The 14,134-nt window shown below is 37.2% G+C and overlaps 1 pseudogene; it reads left to right on the top strand.

Annotated features, from left to right (window-relative positions):
* Window positions 1-7,338: 7,338 nt before the first annotated feature.
* Window positions 7,339-8,150, top strand: LOC114703700 (annotated as a pseudogene).
* The last annotated feature ends 5,984 nt before the right edge of the window (window positions 8,151-14,134 follow it).

Raw genomic sequence — 14,134 nt, 5'->3', positions numbered from 1 at the left:
CTCTGGTCTCTGCAGGCTTGGTGGGAGGAGTTCTGGGTCATTCCTTCATAACAACAGCTCACCTATCCAAGCAACTTTAGGCAGCAATTGAGGCTTCTGCAGCATCCTTATTCTCCCTCCAGGGGCAGTTAACCTCTCTCGCACAGGTTGCCCTACAAAACCGACGGGCCTTGGACCTGCTGACAGCAGAAAAGGGTGGGACATGCCTTTTTCTGAGGGAAGAATGTTGTTATTATATTAATGAGTCTGGAATGGTAGAAACCCAGATATATAAGTTACATAAACTTAGCCTAGAGCTACATAAGCAGCAATTCCCTGCTGCGGCAGATGATTGGTGGAGATCATCCATGTTCTCCCTTTTGATGCCTCTTGCAGGACAATTAGTTAGCCTTTTGTTATTTGTAACTTTGGGTCCCTTTAAATTGGCAGGCTAATCAGATTCATCAAAACACAAATAGACTCCTTGGCATCAAAATCTATACAGGTTCATTACCATCAGCTCGAAATGCTGGATCGAGGATGTGATCCCTATGATATTTCTCAGTCTTCTTCTCCTTTAGGAGCAGCATAAAGTCCAAACCTATGCTTATTGGCATCAGCTGGTATGGACACCGCTGGGTGCAAGGCCAAGCACTGCAGGGGAAGGCGGATTTAATTGCCTTTGGTTCAGATTCCCTGAGAGACAAACCTAACTTACGTAGAGGTTGGTATCTAGAGGCACCAAAATGCCTAAGCCTTCTCCTCCCCCAAAAGCACCCTTTTTCTCAAGCCTGCAGTGGCTCTAGGAGGAGTCAGGTCAATGTCTCCCCCAGCTGGTTAAGGTCCACAAAGTTCAGGTGGGCACACTCCCTCATAAAATAAAATAAAGGGAGGAGATGCCGAGGACAACTTTAAGAGCCATGCCATATTGCCTGCCTGAGTTAAGTTTCTGTTGTCCACTTATTGAGCCACTAACCAGAAACTTGTGACATGCCTGGACAAGTCCTGAGTTATTAGAAAATAACTTAACATTTCCTTATCTTTCTGTTACACTGACCATTAGTAACAATGTTTTGTAGTTAGGTTGCTTGGTTGGGTTGCTTGACAACTCAACAGTCCCCTGATCTTTTCCCAAAGAAAGTTTCCTGGTCTGCTTACTATAAAACCCATCTGAGAAAAATGAAATTTTGCAGCTTGATCAGAATACTGTCTTGCTGTCAATTCTTTATGTCTCTTGTTGCTTTCATCTGCCATTCCGCCTTCTAGGGTCTCTGCTGAAGATCCCGCTGGCTGGGACAGAAATTAAGACATTTTTCAGTAAAATATACAGAACTAGAGTTCATTATATTAAGCAAATTTAGCCAGACTTTAAAAGATAAATATGTTTCTCTTATATGTGTAATCTAAATTCAAAGTATATATATGAGATAAAATAGAAATGAGACAATGACATTGGAATCCATCTCAGAAAGGGAAGAAAGAGATTAGAAAAGAGGTTATTGGAATATATGTCATGAAAACAAAAAGGTAATCTGTTTATGAGGCAAAGGAAAAAGAGAATAGTGAGAAGAAGAAAGGGCTAATGAGAGCATGGGGGAATGAATAAGAACAAAGTATAATGGTACACATGTATGAAAGAAATTCACTTCTTCATGCATTCACCATGAAATCTTCAAAATATTAAAAACTTGATTATATGTAAGGACACAAGTAATTTGAAAGAAAAGGAAAGAACTGATTACAAACAGATAGTCAAGTCAAGAAAGCAGAAGAGTTGTTGAATAGTCTTTTTGTACACTGTGAAGAAGTGTTGCTCTTATTGGTGTAATAAAGAGCTAAATGGCCATAGCTGGGCAGGGAGGGGTTAGAAAGGACTTGAAGACAGGGAGAGAACTAACTGGGATGAAGGAGGATGGAGTCATCAGGAGATGCAGGGAGAAGGAATATGAACATGCCATGTTAAAGAAATATGCTGAGCCATGTGGTAGAATGTAAATAAGAAATGTGGATTAATTTAAGTTGTAAGAGATAGTTAGTAACAAGCCTAACCTATTGGCCAATCACTTATAATTAATAAGAAGTCTCCATATGGTTATTTGTGAGCTGGCTGGTGAGACAGAAAATTCTGCCCACACAGAAGTGAAGACAAAGTCAGGCAGCATAGATTTTAAGTGAGCAAATAGCTATGAGAGATTGTATATCAATGGAAGTGTCAATTGCCAAAGAAAATCTACCAGTGTAAGCAGATATGCACTGAACAATAAATTAAAAGAATTTTCCAAAATGGAGAAAAGATTTCAAAGTCACATGAGGCACACATAGACATTATTGAAATAAAAGCCTGACAGTTGTATAGAGATAGTGGAGACAATAAAAACCTATTTTCAGTAGTCAATAAGATAACCAGGAAAAGCAATAATTTAAAAGATAATATGGACAACAGTGAATATCATTTTGACTAAATAGACCTATCTATATTCAACATCAGAAGAGTAAAGTTTTCTCAGTATATGGAGAAATTTTTCAGGACAAATCCATATATTTGTCTTAAAAGCAGTGATTTTTCTAAGCAATATGGAATGAAACCCCAGGTTGACAGTGTAAAGAAAAAGAAAAAGGTACAGAAATAAAAGAGAATTAATAAGTATGTGAAAGAGGTATGGAGGGTAAGGCAGGGTAATAGAAAATGTGATTCAAGTATGTTACATGCTTATACGAAAATGTCATGATGAAGTCCACTACTTTGTACAATTAATATACTCCAATAAAATTAGTGGATGAGAGGCATGAATAGACATTTTTAAAAAGAGAACATATAGATGGTAAGCATATCTATGGAAAAATTAACATTGGCAGGTATTGAGCAAATGAAAGTTAAAATACACTGATTTTAAAATTCAACACTACATATTCTTGTAATGTCATAGTGGAACATTCAATTACATAGTGTTGTAATTTGCCAAAAAATTTTATCTATGATCTACTCTCTATCTCTCTGTTTATCTATCTATCTATCTATCTATCTATCTATCTATCTATCTATCTACCTACCTATCTATCTATCTTATATGTTATCATTCCTTTCTATATATATGTAGAAAAAGGAATAATATATGATATATATATGTATATATAATAAATAGAGACATAAAGAGTAGGGAGAGATGTGAGAGGAAGGTGGAAGGAGGGAAGAAAGGAGGAAAGGATAAGGGAGAAATTAGAGAGAGAAGGGAGAGAGAGCAAATGAGCAAGCAACAGAGAGACAGAGACAGAGAGAGAGACACATAGAGAGAGATTCCTGATTATTCCAGGGTGTATATTCAATGCCTGAATTGAAGGTAGAAGTGAGGAGAGGAGGGTGACATACACACTGAGACAGTACTGGGTAACTATTCAACTGTTTAGTTGATTCCAGACCATTGAGCCATGCCAATGTTGATGATTATATAAGGAGATGACAATTTCCACGATTGGTGATCCATAACAGTTAAAACATTATTTCATAAAATATTATAATTAGAGGCTATTTCTCTTTCTGAATGCAACAGAATATTACTGCAGATGTCACAACGCATTAATAATCAGACAGAATAACTTAATATATTCTATTGAAACATTCTATTCTACAATTTCCCCTAATGACTAAAATTTGAATCATGTCAGTAACTTTAAGTAATATTATATTAAAGTAGTTTTTTGTACAATTTCTCTGAAGATGAATGAACAAGTTCTTCCAATTCCTAATTTTTAACACTCTTGGATGTCCTTTAGCATGTTCTCTCACTTCTAAATTAGATATGAAAGTATAATTTTCTACATTTTGTCTTCTAGTGTGAGTTGCTTTCCTAGATTAATAGAAAACTACAGGAAGCATTGCTTGTGATTATGATTATTATTATCATTATTCCTCAAAAAGTAAGTATTTTATTTTCAGGTTTTAATTCCTCCACTGTAGCTTTGATGAGAATCATTGCATCATCAATATTAAATGATGAATGGTATATAATATGAACTAGATACACTAGAGTTAGAATCAATTGCTGATTGAAAGTAATCAAATATCAGACAAAAGCCTGTAACCCTAACAAATTGAATAATGCTTTTAATCAGGGGATTAAAACAGTGAGGTTATATTTGAAGGCAAAAATATAACCCTGACATTTTCCTTTTCATAGAAAACAGATTCATGATGGCAGGCAATTTTCTATTATTAGTAGAACTTTAAATTACAGCTTTTCTCCTTTTAGGTAGTTTTCTCAGTAATGGAATTAAGTATTTGTGTAACAATTCTATAATCAAGATGACTGTCCATCCCACTCTGATTATGTTGCCAGAACATGGGCAGATAATTTTTGTCTTAGTTGTTTCTATACCCCATATCTAGCTTCATTGTGCCCCCAGTACCATATCAACATGCTACCAAAGTAGATAGGAGCTTTCCTTTTTTTATGCTCCAGTGCCTACTTTTCACATTTATATTTTTTTATAATTTTTTTTTGTACATTCCAGAAGAAGCTTGTTTTAATTTACCCAAATACTTGCTTTGGAAGGGATATTACTTAGGGTTTTCTGAAAGAACAGAACAAACAGAATGAATACGCATTAAATGGTTATTTATTAGATTGGCTTACACTGTGTGGTTCAGGTAGTTCAACAATAACATTGGAGATGCTAAAATCTTAGTAGTTGCTCAGTATACAAGGATAGAGGCTTTAGCATTCTCAATCTGATACTGAAGACCTGGAGACATATAGCCTATTTTGGAAGCTCAGTGAAACAAGGCTTTGATATCAGTGATGGAATGTATCAGCAACTGGGTGGATATATTTGCCAGTGAGAGTAAAGGCAAGCAGAAAAGAAAGAAAGAAAAGAAAAGAAAAGAAAGTTAAAGAAAAAAAAAAAGCAAAGCTTCTATCCACTGTCCATTTTACCTACCATCAAAAGTACAGCCCACATCTAGGGCATGTCTTCTCACTTCTAGCAATTTGAACAGGAAAATCCCTCACAGGAGTGCCCAGCAACATGCATTTTAGTTGATTCCATATTCCATCTACTGGACAATCCACATTAACTATCACAGGAGGTATTATTTATCATTAAAGTCTTTAGTACTGTTGGAACTACTTCATCTTCAGATGCAACCTTTCCAATAACATTGTTTTCTTTGTACATGTCATAAATTTCTTTGGTACACATGCTAATTTGGAATTCTTTTCATGTTTTACAGTAGTGACTTTTTATCAATGTGTATTATTTATACAAAATAATGATATTTCATTATGACATTTAGTACAAACATTAATTAGACTCCAAACGTCTCTGTCTAGCCCCCTTTACTTCTTCAAAATTGTTTCTCTTCAACTTTCATGTCTTGTTTTTGGCTCCATATTTGTGAGAAAATGATACACCTGTTTTTCTGAGTCTAACTCATTTCACTAAATACAATAATGTCAATATCCATCCGTTTCCCTGAAAATTATACACTTTAATTATTTTTATTATATGTTATATAATAACCACCATATTTTCTTTGTTCAGATGGTGATGAGAACATGGGTTTACTGCATAACTTGATCATTGTACTGTTGTGATTCATGGCACAATGAACATGGATCTGCATGTATCTCTATTATCTGTTGACTTTGGTTCTTTTAGATATCTCTATGCACGAATAGTATAGTTATATCATATAATGGTTATGATCTGTTTTTGTGAGGAACCTCCACAACAATTTACATAGTTACTACACTAATTTAAATTTCTACCAATAGTGTCTAAGTGTTTTGTAGTCTACATTTTTAACAGCATTTGCTTTGGTTTTCCTTACTGATAACCATTCTTACTGGGGTGAACTGGAATCTCTGTACACAAATAAAGCTGAGAGCTGTAGTTCATGTCTATAATCCCAGCTCTTGGAAAAATGAAGGCAGGCAGCAGGGATAAGAGTTCAAAACCCATCTCATCTACACTGCATTGGAAGACAGGAAGTAACACATAAGACCTACTTCAAAATACACACAAAAACCAATAACTATAAAAAGGATAAGAAGGAGAATGAAGAGAAAGAGAAAAGAAGAATGTAGGGGAGAAAGAGAAGATGAACAACAAAAGAAAATCAAGTAGACAAAGAAAACTAATAACAAGATAAAGGCAAGGATTATGGAGAGGAAAAAAGAACAGCTAAAAAACAAGAATGGTGTCACCTTCAAATACAGATAATTTGTATTCTTATCAATTTATTTCTTTATCTTTATGTATTGATCTAGCCAAGACATCAAGAACAAGTACTGAGCAAGAATGAAGACAGTGGACACTGACTTAGGCTTTCAGTTTGTCACCAGTATACTAGTGACAATAGATTTTCTGACATAAAGCCTTTGATATATTGAGGTATTATCCACCTATTTCTATCTTTTCATATATTTTTATCATGGAGAGATGTTTAACTTATTCAAAGGCTTTTTTAATATCAAATTGAGATGGTAATCTGGTTATCATCTTGATTATATTTCTGTGCTATGCTACATTTATGGATTTGTGTATTTGGATACATCTTTGTTTCTCTATGTTGAAATTATTTTGATCCTGGTGTGTAATCTTTTTAATGTTTCTTGACTCAGTTTACAAGTGTTTTATTGAAGATGTTTCCATCTACATTTATCAGGAAAATTGTTTATATTTTTTCATCATTATCTGGATTGTTAACCAATGTAATACTAATTTTGTACAATGAGCTTGGTAGTATTACTTCTCATTTCATTTTAGGGAATAGTTTTTTTTTTAATACAAATTTTATTAAAATTTTTTCTTTCCTTTTACAAACCAACCCCTGTTCCCCCTCCCTCTTCTTCTCCCACTGCCCCCACCTACCCCCATCCCACCTCCATCCTCTCCTCAGAGGGTAAGGCCTCTCTTGGGTAGTCAACACAGGCTGTCATACCATGTTGGGAATTGTTAAGAAACATAAATATTAGATCATCTTATATTCAGAATTTACAAGGAATACACAAAAAAATTACAAAGCATCAAGGAAACAAATGACTCAATTAAAAATGGGACAGGGATCTAAACAGAGATTTCTCAATAAAAGAAAAAGAAATAGTTATGAAACACCTCAAAACATGTTAATCATCCTTAATAATTAGGAAAATGGAAATTAAAAGAACTTTAAGATTTCACCTCATCCAGTCAGAAGAGCTAAGCCCAACAAAACAACTAATGACAAATGGTGGTGAGGTTTTGGGGAAGGAGGAACACTCATTTACTTTGGGAAGGAATGCAAATTGGTACAGCCACTCTTGAAATCATACGGCAAATCTTCAAATAGTGACAATAGCTTCTTCTTTGGGAAACCACCAAATGGCAGATGATGCTGGTGCCGAGGGAGTGCCCAGAGGCTCAGAGTCAGGAGGCCATGTTAGCTTCTGCAGAGGATTTTGCAGTGGTTAATGGTCCTAGTCAAGGCTGTGGTCATGGTTGAGGCCTCTGGGCTCCTGGAAGTAAAGCTGAAGACAAGGAGTGGGTCCCTGTCATCAAGCTGGTCACTTGGTTAAGGACATGAAGATCAAATCCCTGGAGGAGATCTACATGTTCTTTCTGCCCATTAAGGAATTCGAGATTATTGACTTTTTCCTGGGCCCATCTCTAAAGGATGAGGTAGTAAAGATCATGCCAGTGCAGAAGCAAACTCAGACTAGTCAGCAGACTAGGTTCAAGGCTTTTGCCACTATTGGCAACTACAATGGTCATGTTGGTCTTGGTGTTACGTGCTTCAAGGAGGTAGCTACTGCCATCCAAAGGGCCATGATCTTGGCCAAGCTTCTTATTTAACCCATGCAGAGAGGCTACTGGGGAAACAAGATCAGCAAGCCTGACACTGTTCCATAAAAGAAACAGGCCTCTGTGGCTCTGTGTTGGTCCCTCTCATCTCTACCCCCAGAGGCATGGGCATCATCTCTGCTTCTGTGCCCAAGAAGCTACTGATGTCTTGTATATCAGCCAGGGGCTCTACTGCCACCCTGGGAAACCTTGCCAAGGCCAACTTTGATGCCATCTCTAAGACCTACAGCTATCTGACCCCCATCCTTTGGAAAGAGACTGTGTTTACCATGTCTCCTTATCAGGAATTCACTGACTGTCTTGTCAAAACCCACACTAGAGTGTTTGTTTAGAGGATGTAGGCTCTAGCTGTGGTCACCACATAAGGGTTTTTATACAAGAAAAATTAAGTGAATTAAGTGTTAAAAAATACCTGAAAATAAACCTACCATATGACCCAGATATATTCCTTGGCTGAAGTCCAAAGGACTTGAAATCCTACTCTACATTTACTTGCTCAGTAATATTTTTTGGTGTCTTCTTGAAAATAGTCAGTTAATGGAAAGAGCCTAAATGTCCCCCAACAGATGAATGGATAATGAAAATGTGGTACATATACACAATAGAATACTATTCAAGTATGTCTTAGTGTTTCTATTGATATGATGAAACACCATGACCAAAGAACAAGTTTGGGAGGAAAGGATTTATTAGGCTTACACTTCAACATTGCTGTTCATCACTGAAGGAAGTCAGGACAGGAATTTAAGCAGGGCAGGATCCCAGAGGCAGGAGCTCATGCAGAGGCCATGAAGGGGAGCTGCTTACTGGCTTGTTTCCCGTGGCTTGCTCAGCCTTACAGCAAATTTCCTGTTCCTCTTTCTCATACTATCTTTCCATCCCCTTCTCTGCAATGATCTGTGAGTCTTAATTGTGGTGGCTGTGTTGTAGATGTTGGGACTGGGCTCCACTACTTTGCAGTTTGATTGGTTGTGATTTTCTGTAAGATTTTCTATCTCTTGTAAAGAGAACTTTCCTTGATGAAGGGTAAGGACCACACTTATCTATGGGTTATATGGTGGTTTGAATAAAAATGGCCCCCATAGGCCCATAGAAAGTGGCACTATTAGGAGGTGTGGCCTTGTTGGAGTAGGTGTGGCTTTGTTGGAGGAGGTATATAATTAAGGGGTGGGCTTTGAGGTCTCAGAAACTGAAGTGTGGCCAAAGTGTAACTGTCACTTCCTGTGGCTTGCAGATCCAGATGTGGAACTCTCAGCTACTTCTCCAGTACCATGTCTGCCTGCATGCCACTATGCTTCCTACCATGACAATAATGAACTAAATTTTTAAAACTGTAAGCCATTCTCAATTAAATGTTTTTTGTTATAAGCATGTGGTGGTGATGGTATCTCTTTACAGCAATAGAAACCTTAACTAAGACAGAAATGGGTAACAGGGACTGAAGTATTGCTGTGATAAGTCTGACCATGCATTTGTTTGGAGGAATGTGGACTTTGGTACTTTAGATTCTAAAAGCAGTTGAATGCTTGAAGTGGGGCTTAATGAGCCATACAGGAAGAAACCTGGAAGACAGTGGTACTGAGAGTTATTTGAATTTTGGGGGCCTGGCTCAAGATATTTCAGAGGAGAAGGATATTAATATGTGGCCTAGAGATCAATCTTGTGATATTTTGACAAAAATGTGGCTGTTTTTTTGCCCTTGTTAGAAAAGTCTGACTGAAGCTAAATTGAAGAGTTTTTGATTGGTTGCATTGGCAGAGGAAATTTTAAAACAGTGTAGTATTGATTGTTATTGGTGTTCACTCTTATGAAGATCTATAATGAAAAGGAGCAAGCTGAGCAAGGAAAAATACAATATGTACAGTTTCAGGAGAAAAGGTGTACCAGAAATAGAATGGAGATAAATCTTGTGTTTAAGGAAATAAACAGATTAAAGAAAAGTTTAATACTAAAAGGAGTGGTGACCACAGGGCAAGACCCCATCCAGCTAAGATTCCACCTTGTGAAAAGGAATTAAAGAAAAGTTTAGGGCTGGGCATGGTGGTACATGGCTTTAATCCAGCACTCCGGAGTCAGAGACAGGTAAATCTCTGAGTTTGAGTCTAGCCTGGCATACATATTGATTTTCAGGACAGCCAAGTTTAGGCAGTTTAAGAAATCATTGAAAACAGAAAATCGATGAAGGTGTAATTGAACAAGAGGGCCATGTTCCAACCCTATTTAAGCAGCAGAACTTGCCAGCTTCAGTCACAGGGTTCTGGTTTTGGAATCAAGGATAGAAGAAAGGTGTTATAGAATCTCCCTCAGTGACTAAGGAAAGTCACTGAGGCCAGGCATATGTCATGGGTGTCCATGTATGGAGACCTTCACATCTTCTTGCTGTGAAGTAAAGCCTGGATAGCCTTGGAGATCCAGCACCATATCTGCCTGCATGCTACCATGCTTCTTGCTGTGGGATGATCTGTATGTCCTGTGGGAGCCCTTCTTGGGTTCTTTGTGGCGTTACCCAGCAGGTCCGTATAGAGGATGATTAGGACCATGGGCCTGAGTGCAGGTGTTTGAGATGGTCTGCACTTGGCTGTGCTGGGGGATGGTCTGTATGTCAAGTTGTTCTGATTGGTCAATAAATAAAACCTGATCGGCTGTGGCTAGGCAGGAAGGATAGGCGGGACTAACAGAGAGGAGAAATAAAAGGACAGGAAGGCAGAAGGACTGACTGCCAGATGCCGCCAGCACAAGAAGCATGTGAAGATGCTGGTAAGCCACGAGCCACGTGGCAAGGTATAGATTTCTAGAAATGGGTTACTTTAAGATATAAGAAAAGTTAGCAAGAAGCCTGCCACGGCCATACAGTTTGTATGCAATATAAGTCTCTGTGTTTGCTTGGTTGGGTCTGAGCGGCTGTGGGACTGGCGGGTGACAAGGATTTGTCCTGACTGTGGGCAAGGCAGGAAGACTCTGGCAACAGCTTCTCACCATGATGATAATGGACTAAACCTCTGAAACTGTAAACCAGCCCCAATTACATGCTTTCCTTTATAAGGGTTGCCATGGTGTCTCTTCATAGCAATAGAAACCCTAACTAAGGCAGAAGTTGGAACCAGGGACTGAGGTATTGCTGTGATAGGACTGACCATTGGAGCAGGTATTTTTGTACCGTGACATGTATGTGAGGGTCAGAGGAAAACTTTCAGGTGTCAGTCCTTTCCTTCCACCATGTGGGTCACAGGGATTATACTTGAATTCTAAGGCTTAGCAGCCAGTGCCTTTACTTGATTATCCATTTGACCTGGCTTAGTGTTTACTTTAATGTCATACTTTTCATCTCTAACTTTATTATTTTTTAAACTTTATTTCTTTTGCTTAGTTTGGTTATTGGTTTCTTAATCTTTCTCACCTTTTTGATTTTTTTTTTCTGTAGATGGTTTGTTAGATTCCTTGTCACTGATTTCTGCCTTGATTATTATTATTTCTGCCTATTAATGTTGGATTACTTTTTTAGGACTTAAAGTATATCATTAAAGTAACTTGTTTGCAATTTTTCTAATTATTTTATGTAGGCACTCATAAGTGTAAACTTCTTTCTTAGAACTTCATTTGCTGTATTCCAAAAATTTTGGTAAATTGTATTTTTATTTTTATTTGGTCCTAGAAAATTTATGGTGCTTTGAATGAGAATGGGCTGCATAAGATCATTTGTTTGAATGCTTGGCCCCCAAGTTAATAGAACTGGTTGGGAAGGATGAGGAGGTGTAGCCTTGTTGGAGGAGGTAGAACACTGGGAGTAGGGGCTTTGAGATTTCAAAAACCCTCACCAGACCCAGTTTCTCTCTTTCTCTCTCTGTCTCTGTCTCTGTCTCTGTCTCTCTCTCTCTATGCTGACCTAAGGATTGGAATGCAGAGCACTTAGCTACTGTCTCAGTACTATGCCTGCCTGGCCTGCCTACATGCTGCCATGCTCCCTGCTATGATGATCATCATGGAATAACATGCTAAAACTCTATGCAAGCCCCCAATTAAATGCTTTCTTTTATAAGAGTTGCCTTGGCAATGGTGTCTCTTCAAAGCTATAGAACAGTAACTAAGACAGAATTTTTAATTTTCTTGTTTAATAAGTTATTGAATGTTCAAGAGCACATTATTAGGCAAGCATGGTGGCTCAGGTTTGTAATCCCAGCACTTAAGAGGTTAAAGTAAGAAGGTTGCTGTGAATTTGAGGCCAGCCTGTGCTATGAAATAAGGATGACACACACATTGTGATTGTGGGACATAAAAAATATCAATCTTGGACTGACAAGGAATATTTCTATTGATGGCTAGCTTTCACAATGCCTGAAGGTGCTATGCATGCTGCATGGTGAGAAAAGGTATAAAGGTCTTATCCAGCACTGGACCCTACATGGTACAAACCATCTTGCTAGGTAAAATGTGCCACTGGTGCAATAGCAGCATGATGGTTATGATAGTAACCAATTGCCTTTTTATTGGATTTGGGGCCTCCTCCACAGAAGGAATTTCATGTTCAGTACTATAATACTGGTCAAAATCCCATGTCTGGGATGTCATAGACCATAGTGAAGGAGTCTAACATCATTGTTTTGCTAAATGAGAAGGTTGTCAAACTGCCTCTTAAAAAGAATCCAATAATAATTTATATTTCTATTGGCAAATTTGTGTGTTTTCAACCTTGATCAGAAAAATTATTTTCCCTAAAAGTAAATGGTTAATTCAAAGATTCATAAATGATCAAAATTCTGAGAATCAGTGAGTGACTCTGAGTACTCAAGACATAAATGGTCGTATATATGACTCACTGCCACTCAAGACTCCTGGAGTATTGTGGAAGAAACAGTGAGAAGAATATAAGTCCAAAAGAATAAGAAAAGCAGCTGTAAAATGTTGTCTTCTGGATATAACATGACTACATGCATGAATTCATAGCATCTGTAGTTACCTGCACAATGTACACAATATCAAGCCAGTAAAGATTCCAGTATTCATAGGAGAAGGATTCCTGGGGCCCTAAACCTAACTAAGATGCTACTGGAAATTGATGGCTGATAATGGGAAGGGAAAGACTTTTCTTTGAGGGTGTGGTTCCTAGTACCTATGCACAAATGGGCAGCATTAACTCAGTGAGTTAGTATGTAATGAAAAAGAGAGAAGGCTTGAAATTAAGAAGATATGCTGCAGAGTTCCAGAGAGAAGTGGCAGAAAGTAGTCAGGGATGGATATGATCAAATACATTGCTTACATGTATGACATTTTCAAAATTTAAATAAAAATGTAAAAAAAAAGAAAACTGAACTAATATGATATTCACTTTCCTTTTCTTTGTATCTTTTAACAATTTCTTTTGCAATTGATTTCTAGATTTATTTATTTATTTATTTATTTATTTATTTAGTGTATAGTAGTTTGAAAGCAAAATGTTCCTTATTTATTTATTCATTCATTCGTTTATTTATTTAGTGTCTAGTAGTTTGAAAGCAAAATGTTCCCAATGGGCCCAGGTCCCCAGTTGGTGGAGTTGTTAGGGAGGTTATGGAACATTTTGTAGATGAAGCCTTCATAAAGACATATGTTACTGGAAGCAGGCTTTGAGAGTTTATAGCCTCCTCTCACTTCCAGTGTACTCTTTTGGCTTCTTCTCTGCAACTGAAGATGTGATCTCACAGCTTCCTGCTCTGAACAAATGTTGCCATGTCTCCCCTGGAATTATGGACTCAGTTGCAACTTTAAGCAAAAATAAACTTTTTCTTCCATAAGCCAATTTTGTTCATTGTGTTTAATCACAGGAATAAAAAATAACAGTGTGTGGTACTGGTGGTAGCAATGATGGCATTTGTGGTGTATGTTTATATGGTATGCCAATATTACTGTACATAATGTTCATGTGCCAATGTATATGAATATGCCTGTGCATGTAGTTAGGGACTTGAATATATATAAATTAAATTGAAACTTAAACAAGATGAATTATAAACACACAAATTTGTACCTGCCAAATATATTCCAACAAATCTAGAAAGAGCCATATATAATTTCATTCATGTTGTATACAAAATTAATTTTAAAAATATAGTTGAACTCCAGGATTATGAGTAGTCCATGGAGAAATGTAATGAAATTGAGTTATATATCTAATGTCCATGTGATAAGCTGAACTGAGTTTAAGATAAAATCTATCTTCAAGGCATTCCAGTGGCAGAAAAAGTTTGGTTGCCATTCACTGGAACTGAAGCTACAACAACACAAACTGATCAAAATTTGCCACGTGTTTGATGGGGATGTCGTTCTGTATGATATGAATGTG

Source organism: Peromyscus leucopus, chromosome X (genome assembly GCF_004664715.2).
Source record: "Peromyscus leucopus breed LL Stock chromosome X, UCI_PerLeu_2.1, whole genome shotgun sequence".
NCBI lineage: Eukaryota > Metazoa > Chordata > Mammalia > Rodentia > Cricetidae > Peromyscus > Peromyscus leucopus.
Note: the sequence above shows the minus strand (reverse complement) of the source record. Positions and strands in the feature narration are given on the sequence as shown.